This window comes from Arachis hypogaea, chromosome 12, assembly GCF_003086295.3.
Source record: "Arachis hypogaea cultivar Tifrunner chromosome 12, arahy.Tifrunner.gnm2.J5K5, whole genome shotgun sequence".
NCBI classification, from domain to species: domain Eukaryota; kingdom Viridiplantae; phylum Streptophyta; class Magnoliopsida; order Fabales; family Fabaceae; genus Arachis; species Arachis hypogaea.
In genome coordinates, this window is record NC_092047.1 from 105,269,330 (window position 1) to 105,280,818 (window position 11,489).

General features: G+C 22.8%; 1 long non-coding RNA gene across 1 annotated transcript; it reads left to right on the forward strand.

Annotated features, from left to right (window-relative positions):
* Positions 1–7,941: 7,941 nt before the first annotated feature.
* On the forward strand, positions 7,942–9,775 carry LOC112729362 (uncharacterized). Its single transcript, XR_003166504.3, has 2 exons — positions 7,942–8,324; positions 9,555–9,775. It is a non-coding gene; the product is annotated as an uncharacterized lncRNA (long non-coding RNA).
* The last annotated feature ends 1,714 nt before the right edge of the window (positions 9,776–11,489 follow it).

Genomic DNA, 11,489 nt, shown 5'->3' on the forward strand with positions numbered 1-11,489 from the left:
AAATTGTTGTAAAAACTATCAAATGAAAGAGTAATTAGTAAACGAATGATATTTTCTTTTAGCATACATGGTCTTTTATAGTGGTAAAATAAAAATAGAACGAATTAAATTTTATATTTCTATATTAGGAATAGAATTTGATATTTATCCTAATAAAATTATTATTATTATCAATATAAATGGGTTAACAACTTGCCACTAATAAAATCATTGGATAATGAATAAGAATTAGAAGGATATCAATATAATTAAAATGAATATAATTAAAATATTTAAAAATATTTTTGATTTATAATTAGTTTAATAATGCATTAAATATTAATTTTATATAATTATAATAAAGATATTTTTCTAAATTAGTATAATTATGTATTATTCATTAAAATAATTAAAAATATTTTTGATTAATAATTGGTAAGTAGTTTAATAATGCATTAAATATTAATTTTATATAATTATAATAAAGATATTTTCCTAAATAAGTATAATTATGCATTATTCATTAAATGCATTCATTTTGGAGGAAAAATGGGTTCACGAGAAAGTGACACCTCACTTTCATTAGTTGGGGGAAAATCTAGTTTTAGTATATTAAGTAGATAGATTATACCCCGTTTACAGTGTTAAGACTTTAGACATAATCCTAATTTAATTTTGGGCAATGTCAGGAGTAAATATGTATATGATATTAAGTTAGGAGAGTAGATTTTAATTTTACACAAAATAATATAATAGATATAGTGTATAAATAAATTTACTTGACAAATATAATTACTCAGAGTGTGATATTTTACTACGATAACATATCTTTTTATATTTACTCCTTATATAACTATATATATATATATATATATATATATATATATATATATATATTCTCTGTTAATTCATTATTTTTCTGTCACATGACATATTCATAATTATATTTTAAATTTTGAGTTTTCTTTATCCAATATTGCAGTGTAGGAACGGCAAGCAAAAAGGAATAAAAAAATATGAGAATATTTTAAACATAATTACTGCTAATTTTTTTTTTAGTTTTTAAATATATTATTTATTTTATTTATTTAGAGTAATAACTAAATTTATTATAACTATAATACAATTATATTTAAACTATTATTATTAGTATATTTTTTTAAAATATTGACATTTATTAATATATATAATAAATAATAGTAAATTTTTTCTCATCTTTATCATTTAAAAAATTTATAATTTTGATATGATTTTTATTCTATTTTTTTCATACCTAATGGATACTGTCTACGATCCTATCAATAGTATCACCTATAGTAGATTATACGAAGAGAAAGTATGGAAAATAAAAACCAGAATTATAAGGTTGTAGAAAATCTCATCCAAGTTTGACAAGAACAAGACAGTTTACATAAAAATAGTTCTAATAGATGATAAAATTAGTTGATTCTTTTACTAAATATTTTCAAGTAATGCTAAGTTCAGTTTATAAAAAGAGTTTAATTTTGATACACTAACAGTGTAAAATATTTTACACAGTTGTGCAATCATATATGTTCTTTTGGATGACCATTCACATAGTCAACGTAAAAGGTAGTTATTTTTACTGATGTGTCATTACATAATTGGATGCACGTGTAAAACTACTTTACACTGTTATTGCATCAAAATTAAATTCTTAAAAATATTTGTAGTTCGTATTTTAAGTTAATTTTATAAGAGACCATTCCACAAGTTAAAGACAATTCTTTTTAATAGCTTTGTAGATGCTAATAGCTTTTATATTTAATTTGTTTTGTAGTATGATAGATAAAATTCATTGTTCAATCAAGAATTATTTGACAAAAAATATTTGAGAATGAATTGGTAGAAAGGAAGGTCTATGTCTACTCAAATTTTGAGATTAAGGAATCAAGCGGAATTTAATTTCTTACATTATTCACTCATTTGTTCTTATAATTTCTTATATTATTCACTCATTTGTTCTTAATTTGGTACTTTTAATTTAATTTTTTTGTTCAATTACATGTTATTTGACTCTTGATTGGAAAAGAAAAACTTATATCATGGTAAAAATAAGGAGAAGTGACCAGTACACTGTGATTGATCTTCATGATTTGCAGTATATAAAATTTTAATATTTTAATGTAAATATTTTTTTTGGTAATAATTATGTGTTGTAGTGCAAAATCTTTATTTTCTTTATATATTACTACTTATTTCTCTTAATTCTCATTTTCATTCAGAAATGAGAAAAAAATAAGATGCACACTATGATATCAATTTACAATCTAATTACTTGATCATCTATGTGATCACCAAATAATCGAATGCATAATTATTCTCTAATTTATAAAATTTAACAAAGACATTGGTAAGCATATTAGTTTAAGATTTATTTATATATTTTATTTATTTATGTTATATTTGTAATCATATTATATCTATTTTTTCAATATATTTTTTTTAAAAATATCGTTAATGTTAGTATATGGTGTATTAAATAAATTGAATGATAAAAACACGTAATTATTTTCTTTTTTAGTCAAGATTCAGTAAAATACTGAAATATAGACTTGCAATATTAATAGTGAAGTGGAGAAAAAAATATAATATCATATCAATTTTTTTAAATCATAATTGTAATTTATGATTGAAATCATAATTTAAATATTTTAAATGGGATAATTTCATTTAGAGAATTCATAATTCAAACATAATTTTTATACACTTAATAGCTACATTTGAGTTAATACACTTAATACCATATTTAAAAAAATGAACAATACACATCATATTACTTATTTATTAATTAAATTATTAAAATTTAAATTAATTTTAATAAAATAATTTAAAATTATAATTTCAATCTTATCACGTGCATAGCACGGGTTATTATATTTGTTTTGTTTCTAAAATTAATCCTATTTAAAATTTGGACTAAACAAATTGAGTCAATTAACTCAAAAAAATAATAGAATAAATGAATTAACCAACAAGATAAATGGCCATTAAATTTTTTTTTTGTATTTTCCAAAAATATACTATTTTTAATTTTTTTTATTTGGTCTAAAAATTCGATCCGATGCATCAAAAACTTTATTCTCTAAGGTTGTTTTGTTCAAAAGTGATTTTTTTTATCCAAATTCTTTTTTTTTCCCTAAAATTTAACTTTTATCTAAATTAAAAAAATAAATGGTTAGTTCATTTAACCAATTGGACTAATAATAAATAATTTGTGATTGAAAATTAAAATCTGTAAACAAACAAAAAAATAAATAGGCCAATTCATATAACTCGTAAGTTTAGACATACAAAATTTAAATGAGTCGAATTAGACTCTTTGATTGGGGTGAAAAAACGGGCTGTCTCGCCCCGCCTCGCCCCGCCCCGCCTAGGTCCACGTCACAAACGGGGCGATCCACCCCACCAATTAAAATGGATTCAAAATGTTAGTTCGTCTCAATTTATAGCAGATTGATGGGCTGATGGGTTAGTCTGCTTGACTTTTTTTTTTAATAAAATTTATTAAAATTAATCAAAAAAGTCAAATACAAATAAAAAAAATAGTCAAATTATAATATAATCTTTTACTATTTTTTTAATTTTTAACTTCAATAAAATTGTTTAAAATAATATTTGTCAATAGAACCATCTTTATTTTAAAAAATAAGTCACATAATTTGAACATATATACGAAATTATAAAATAAATAAATAAAATTAATAACTAAAAGAAGAATAAAAATAAAAAATGAAAAAAATATGTGATAATTATATAATTATTAATTTTGTAGTAGTAATTATTTTTTTATTTAATAAAAAAATGAAAGCCTTTGGCATAGTGGATCGACCCGCCCGCCCCGCTAAAAATCCACAAATTTGACGGTGCAGGTTTAGCGGATTTTTTTTTATTTGGTGAGTTTTAAATCCTAGCCAACCTGCTTTTTTAGCGAGTTTGGCAGATCGATCCCACCAAAATTTCACAAATTTTTTTGAGAGAGAGAGGACGGTGACGAGAAGATGATGATAGAGTGGTTAGTGAAAAAAGATGGTATTTTTTTAAAGGGTAAACTTGTCTGTAAATTAATGGTTTGTATGTGCGAAAAAGATTATTTTAAAACAATTTCTAACCTTAAGAATAATATAAGTTGATTAAAAAAAGTTTGGAGACGATTTTATTTTTATCTAAGATATTAAGAACGAAAAAAGTACTTAACCCTTATTATTACAATGGTTAAAAAATTTTGACAACTTTAAAAAATGTAAGTAAAATTAGGATCACTCTTAAAAAATATTACTAAATAATATAAAAATATGAACTGAATTTTAACTACACTTTTTAATTAATTGTAATCAAAATTTTATAACCGCTATATCTAATATAATAATAACTACTATAAAATATACCTATTCGTTACTATTGCACACATTAAATTTTAGAGAAAAAATATGGATTAATAATTATGATAGTAATAATAAAAGTTTTTTAAATAAATAAAATAAATATTTTATTTATTAAAATAAATATTTTGTAGTATTTTTATAACTGTAAATGAAATATGTAGTTATTTTGTTTATATTGTAAACGAGATAAGATTAGAGGAGGCTTTTATATATATATATATATATATATGCATTTTACCTACAATGGCTATTTATAGCCTGTGACATTCATTTCTTCAACTTTTCTCTCACTTTTATCTTTTTTTAATCAAATTTTCGAATTACTTCAAGATTATGGCGTGCACCGATAATCACAATGCGGATATCACATTGCTGGCACAACTGACTTTGAGGTTGGTGTTGTTTTTCATTTTTTGTTTATGTTAAAGCATAGATGTATTGCCATATTTAGGTTACTTTTATAGAAGTAGTATGTAGTATATATTAAGCGAATAAATATATTGTTAGGAATAGTTTAATTGATAAGGTGTGATGTTAGGCATACTTTAAAATGGACTTGTCAGTTAAATATTTATTTAGATTTGTTTTTCTTTAATCTAAGTTATCTACTTAATATACTAAAACTGGGTTTTTTCCCAACTAATGGAAGTTAGGTGTCGATTCCTCATGAATCCATTTTTTCGCCAAAATAAATTCACTATTTTCTCTTCTAAGTTTATTTTATAAAAATATCTTTATTATAATTATACTATAATTATCATTTAAGTAATAATGCATAATTATACTAATTTAGGAAAATATCTTTATTATAATTATATAAAATCAATATTTAATGCATTATTAAACTACTTATCAATTATCAATCAAAAATATTTTTAGTTATTTTAATTATATTGATAATAATAATATAATATAATATAATAATTATATGATAATGGCACTGCTTATTAATAACTAATTTATATTTCTCTAAATAAATTTATTCTAGAAAAATATATTTATTATACTTATATTATAATATTACAATTAATATTTAATGAATAATGCATAATTATACTAATTTAAGAAAATATTTTTATTATGTATCTATCTATTCTATTATATAAAAATAAGATTTTTGCACTTAATGATGGAATTGATGTGACATGCTCTTGAGATGTTTTCTGATTTATTTCATTTAATTCGTTAAAATAAATCAATTATAATTAATTAATTATATCAATTAATTAATTTGATTAGACATTTAAATCTCACCATTTATTATAGTTTATGTGAATTGATTAATTATATTAATTAATTAATTTGGTCAATTATATTAATTATTTGATTTGATAGGAGTAAATATCAAATTATTTAATAAATAATAAATATGATAATGAAATATATAAATTAATTTAATCAATTTATTTTTCTCAATACCATCTATTTATACAAGGTCAAATATTTTTTACTCATTCGCTCTTTTTTCTCTCTCCCTCTTCCTCCCTCCCTCCCTCCCCCTCTCTCTCTCTCTTCTTCCCTCCCTCCCCCTCCCTCTCTCTCGTGTTTAGGGTACAATTTTTGTAATTTATTTTTTTTGTTTCTTTTATCGTTATTTATACATTTTATTTTTTTTATATATATTTTTTTAAATTTTTTGTTTATTTTAATTGCTTATTATTAGGCGCATACTTTTTTTAGCTTCTGATTAACAAAAAAGATGTATCATCTTTACGATATTTTTAAATAATCTTACTATAATTTTATTTTGTGATATTCTATTTTGTCATGTGTACTTCAATTCATATATATATATATATATATAATCTTTTTTTTTGTGATTCACAATTAATATATTAATTGTTTGTGTATGTGGTTTATAAGTTAATATTTTTATTGATTCTCTTTATTATTATTTTTTTATGTGTCTCTTTGTTGCTCTTTATTTTAGTTATATTCATTGATTTCTCTGTATTAATGCTCTTTTTATTTGAAATATCCTGAGACTTTAGAGTGTATGTTGTGACCCATGTGATATTCGTTAATTTGGAGTATCTTTTTAGATGGTTTATGTTATAATGTGTTTGAGGAGTTGACTTAAAATTATAATATGATATATAAATTTATAATATGATTTATAGTATGCTAAAATATTAGGACATTATCATATAGATATTTTTTTATTTGTCCATTAGATTCAACTATATAGGATTTTGAAAATTATGCAATTATATAATTATTTATTTTTTCATATAATTATTGTATTAATCATTTATGTTAGTGAGACTATTTTTATTATTAATATTTATAAATATGCTATTATTTGTATAATTAATTGAATTATCTTATTCATTTAAATTTAATTCTATTGAATTAATTATTCAAGGTGTGATCACTATTTCTATTTTTAAAGTTTTTTTTAATATTATTTAACAATTCTAATAACATAATAACAATTAAGAAAGACAGAACAAAAAATTTTTAATGTAAAAATAGGACAAAAAGAATAAATTTATTTAATAATTTTTTAAGAATATATATGTTTTTTTATAGATACTTATTGTAAGCTATGAAAAATTATTAAATTCTAACAATAATTATTAAGGATAAATGATTATCATAATTAAAAATGATGTCAATTTAAATGATATACAAATAAATCATGTCAAACATAACAACTTAAAAAGGTTACTTTTGAAAGAATATAATTTATGATATTTAATTTTTTACTATATATTAAAAAAAGCATAACTACTTAACGATATTTATTTTTTAAATTCACTATGTATGCAATTTTATTCTTTTTTTTTTTTGCAAAATTTTACTCATGATGGTAATTCTTCTAATGGTGTAAATGCAGATAATTATATTTTTATTTTTTGATATAATCGATATATTATTAATAATAAATAGTAATTAACCACTCATATTTTTAATCAAAGTATTTTGACGATAGTTTCTAATTATAGATATTAATTGATGATTATTTCTTTAAGAATAAAATGTATTATGATTTTAGGTTATTTCATAATTAAAAATAATACTTTATTATTTCTTTAAAAATAAATTGCATTATGATTTTAGGTTATTTCACAATAATAATTAATGTTTGTAATATTGAATTATTCTAATTTTTTTATTTTCTATCGTTAGTAGTTAATTCTAAATTAAAAAGATTATGTTGAATTGTTGAATAGTCCAAGTATAACCGGAGTTAATTTAGTTTATTTGTTTATTAATATAATTGATTGAAAGTGTAAGACCCCAGGTTTTTGAAAATTAAATGATTAATTATTTATGAACAAATATATTATATTGAGACATAGTTTTTATTATTAATAATATTAAACTATTATTATTATTATTATTATTATTATTATTATTATTATTATTATTAAAGTTTAAAAAAAAAATGATGAATGAAATGAAAGAGAAAGAAAGAAAGAATTGGCCGAAGCCAGTTGGAAGCAAAAGAAAAGAAATAAGGCACGTTAAGAGAATAAAGGAAAGGAAATTTGAAACGTGGGCTCCATGCATATATACATATATATATAACTTGACACCTAATGCTTTTAATATCATAAACCTCCATCCATCACCTTCATTTATTTTTATTTCCACCGAATGGAAACTTGAGAAAGAAACAGAGAAACCGAGTGAAGGAGAGACCGACCATGGGTGAAGGAGAAAACCGTAACTCCCTTTGATATTCGGGTTTCGATTTCTTGAGATTCGTAACTCCAATAAAAAATTTAATCCGGTAAAAGTGTTCGTATCCTTATTCTCTACGTTTTGGCGTCACCTTTGACCGATGGAAGTTGACGGTGACGTAGCTCCTCTTCCCCTTGAGTTCGGCTAACTGGAGTTCTAGGAAGCACAGACGATTTCTGACGCTTTCTCCTTCAGCAGCTCGATCAGAAAGCTTCTCCGGAGCTTCTGTTGTTTTGATTTTGTACGGAGGTAGGGGATTTTATTTTGAAATTAACTGTTTTTAAACTTTGAATGCCATGGAAGTCTAGTGGGTATTTGTAAATAATTTATGATTGTTTGAAATGACTGAATGATGAGTTTGAGTTGTGTTTGTGACTGAATTTTGATGAATATGTATTTGATTTCTTGATTGAAAAGAGGTTGAAAATGGTTCAGTTGGGACCCGAAAAAGGGTGGCTAACCCCGAGTTTTAGGGGAAGTGCTGCCGAAATTTTATAAAAATCTGAGGTTTTATTTGAAAAGTTATTTTTAAAAGATTTGGTTTTGAAAAATTAAATTATTTGAGATTTATTTAGTTGAGAAAAATGTGTATTCTATTTTTAAAACTAGATTTATTAAGAAACACATAATGTTTTAAATCCAGTTTTGTAAGGAGAGATTTTGTTCTAAGTGTTGTTTTGAGCTTGGTTTTTTTAAGAAAATGAATCTCTGCCACAGGAGAGCAGAGAACAAGGATTTAAAGAATATATTAATTAATGAAATGTCTGCCACAGGAGAGCAGATGTGATATTGTTTGGGCCTTAGTGCCAAATGTAAAGTGGGGACGCCCACACACTGAGAACTGTTTTCCAGATGTACGCTTATTGATTTGGAAAGTCACACTGATGCGGCCTAGCCGTACGACTTAAAGTCACACTGATGCGGCCTGGCCGTACGACTTATAAGCACACTGATGCATCTGGAAAACCATATCTGGGACTCGTGCCCGGGTAATGTCGGGAGCGGGTAGACAACCGACACATGAGCTCATGGCCTGCGTTAGGGATAGACATGCATCATATTGATTGCGCATTTGTATTTGGTCTTGTTTTACTTGTTATATTTTCTATGTGTTTGTGCTGCTTGACTTGTTTGTCTTGTTGTGATTTGCTTGTACATTGAATTGAATCTCTTGTTTGCACTACTTGTTTGTGAGTGTATTAAAGTGATTACGAGTTGACATTTGACTGAGGATTAACTATGTGGCTGAGAGACAGAAAATGTGACTAATTTATATTTAAAATTTGTTTTGAGTTTAGAAATTTAAAGAAAAGTAATTATTTATCTAAAGTAGAAAAAAAAAGTATTTCCAAAGGTTTAACAAAATAGTTTTGCTAAGTAAGTTAATTATTTGCATTAAATTCATTACTTTTACGGCATTCCCATTCCCTACTGAGAACGTGTGGTTTGTTCTCACCCCAAAATCTTCCACCCTTTCAGTGACACAGGTTCGAAGATTCAGTTAGAAGATGCAGACGACTAGTAGTTTTACTTGTGATTCCTGTTATTTTTATAGAGTTCCCTCGCCCTTGTTGCTTTAAGTTTTATTTTATCCAGAGGGATAGGTATTGTATTTGAGTTTTATTTTAAATTCATTGTATAGCATTTATTATTATTAATAATTGTGTGATTTTAATTACTACAAAATAATTTTTCTGGTATTTTCTTATAAACTGAAATGCGATATCGACCTAAAGGCTCAATATTAAATAGTAAATAAGGAGAACAGGTTAGTAACTCCTTACTTTTGGTACGATCATGACGTGCTAAAAGTTAGGGTGTTACAGAAAGCATAAATGATAAATAAAACAAGAAAATAATTAGAAAAATAGAATATTAGTAATTACTTAAAATAGATAACAAAATAAGTTATAGGGTATTATTTTATTTAAATTACTAATAATTAAAAGAATAAAAGGTTAGTAATTATTTTTAAAATAGACCTTAAATTTAGTTTTATGGTACTAATTTATTTGAGTTATTAGTAAATTTTATAATTTTTAGATTTATATCTACTCAATTTATGTATTATATTTTATTCTACTTTACAAAAAATTGAGACGTGCATTTTAATTATTTATTTAAAAAGTATAGCGAAATGAGTTATATCAATTATAATTAATTATCGATAATTGATATCAATTAATTGATTGTATTAATTTGTAAGATGAATAACATATGATAAATGTTGGGAAATTAATAATTAATAAAAAATATTAAAACATCACTATTTAAAAAAAAGATACATGAAAAAAAGAAAAACGAAAAATTAAAATATTACTATTAAAAAAGCTGTTAATATACATATAAATGGGGCCGAGATTGAGGAATATATATGGATATAAAAAATAAAAAAGTATTGCACGATTGTACAATAAAAAAAATCATATATATAAAACGAAATAATTATAACAAAAAATAATTAATATATGTGATTTAAATATTTTTAATAACCGGTAACATAGAATTTAATAAAATATAATTCATATATTTTTTTATTTATATATATGTATAGAATTATTTTATGTATATGTATATATATTAAGCAAAACTACCGTAATATATATATATATATATATATATATATATATATATATATATATATATAACAAAATTAATATATAAGGTTATGGAAGTCCCATTTAAATTTGACAAGAACAAGACGACTTACATAGAAATGGTTCTTATGGATAATAAGGTAAGTTGATTATTTTTCATGATTCTTTCAAGTGATGCTAGGTCCATTTTATAAATATTTTTTGTTCATATTTTAAGTTTAAGTTTATTTGATAAGTAAACCCTTGCACTAATCAAAGAGTGTGCGATTTTATAGATTTATAAGTGCTAATTATATTTAATTTATTTTATAGTGTGATAATAGCCAATATATTTGTTGATGAATTTAACTATTACTATATTATTTATGATCATATTCAGTATATATGTCTGATTTATTGAAGAAAGTAGATTATTAAAATCGATTAATAACTATTTTACAGTTAATCCAATTAACACTAGATTAAAAAATAAATAATGCATAACAGGTTACTTTTTTATTAATCAAATTATCATAATTTAAATTAATTTTAAAAAATAATTTAAAATTATAATTTCAATCTTACGTGCATGGCACGAGTAATTACACTTGTTAAGCATATATTTATTACTTTAGTTATTAATTAGGGTTATTAAAAATTGTTAGTAAACTTAATTAAGTAACAAGATGTTTATGTTTCCATTTACTAAATATTTAAATAAATGATTTTTTTTATTTGTTATTACTTAAATTAAGTTATTAAGTTGATGGTGTATAATTATTTGTTATTTAAGTAAATATTTTTATTTAATCTAACTTATGAAGGAGATGGAAAATGG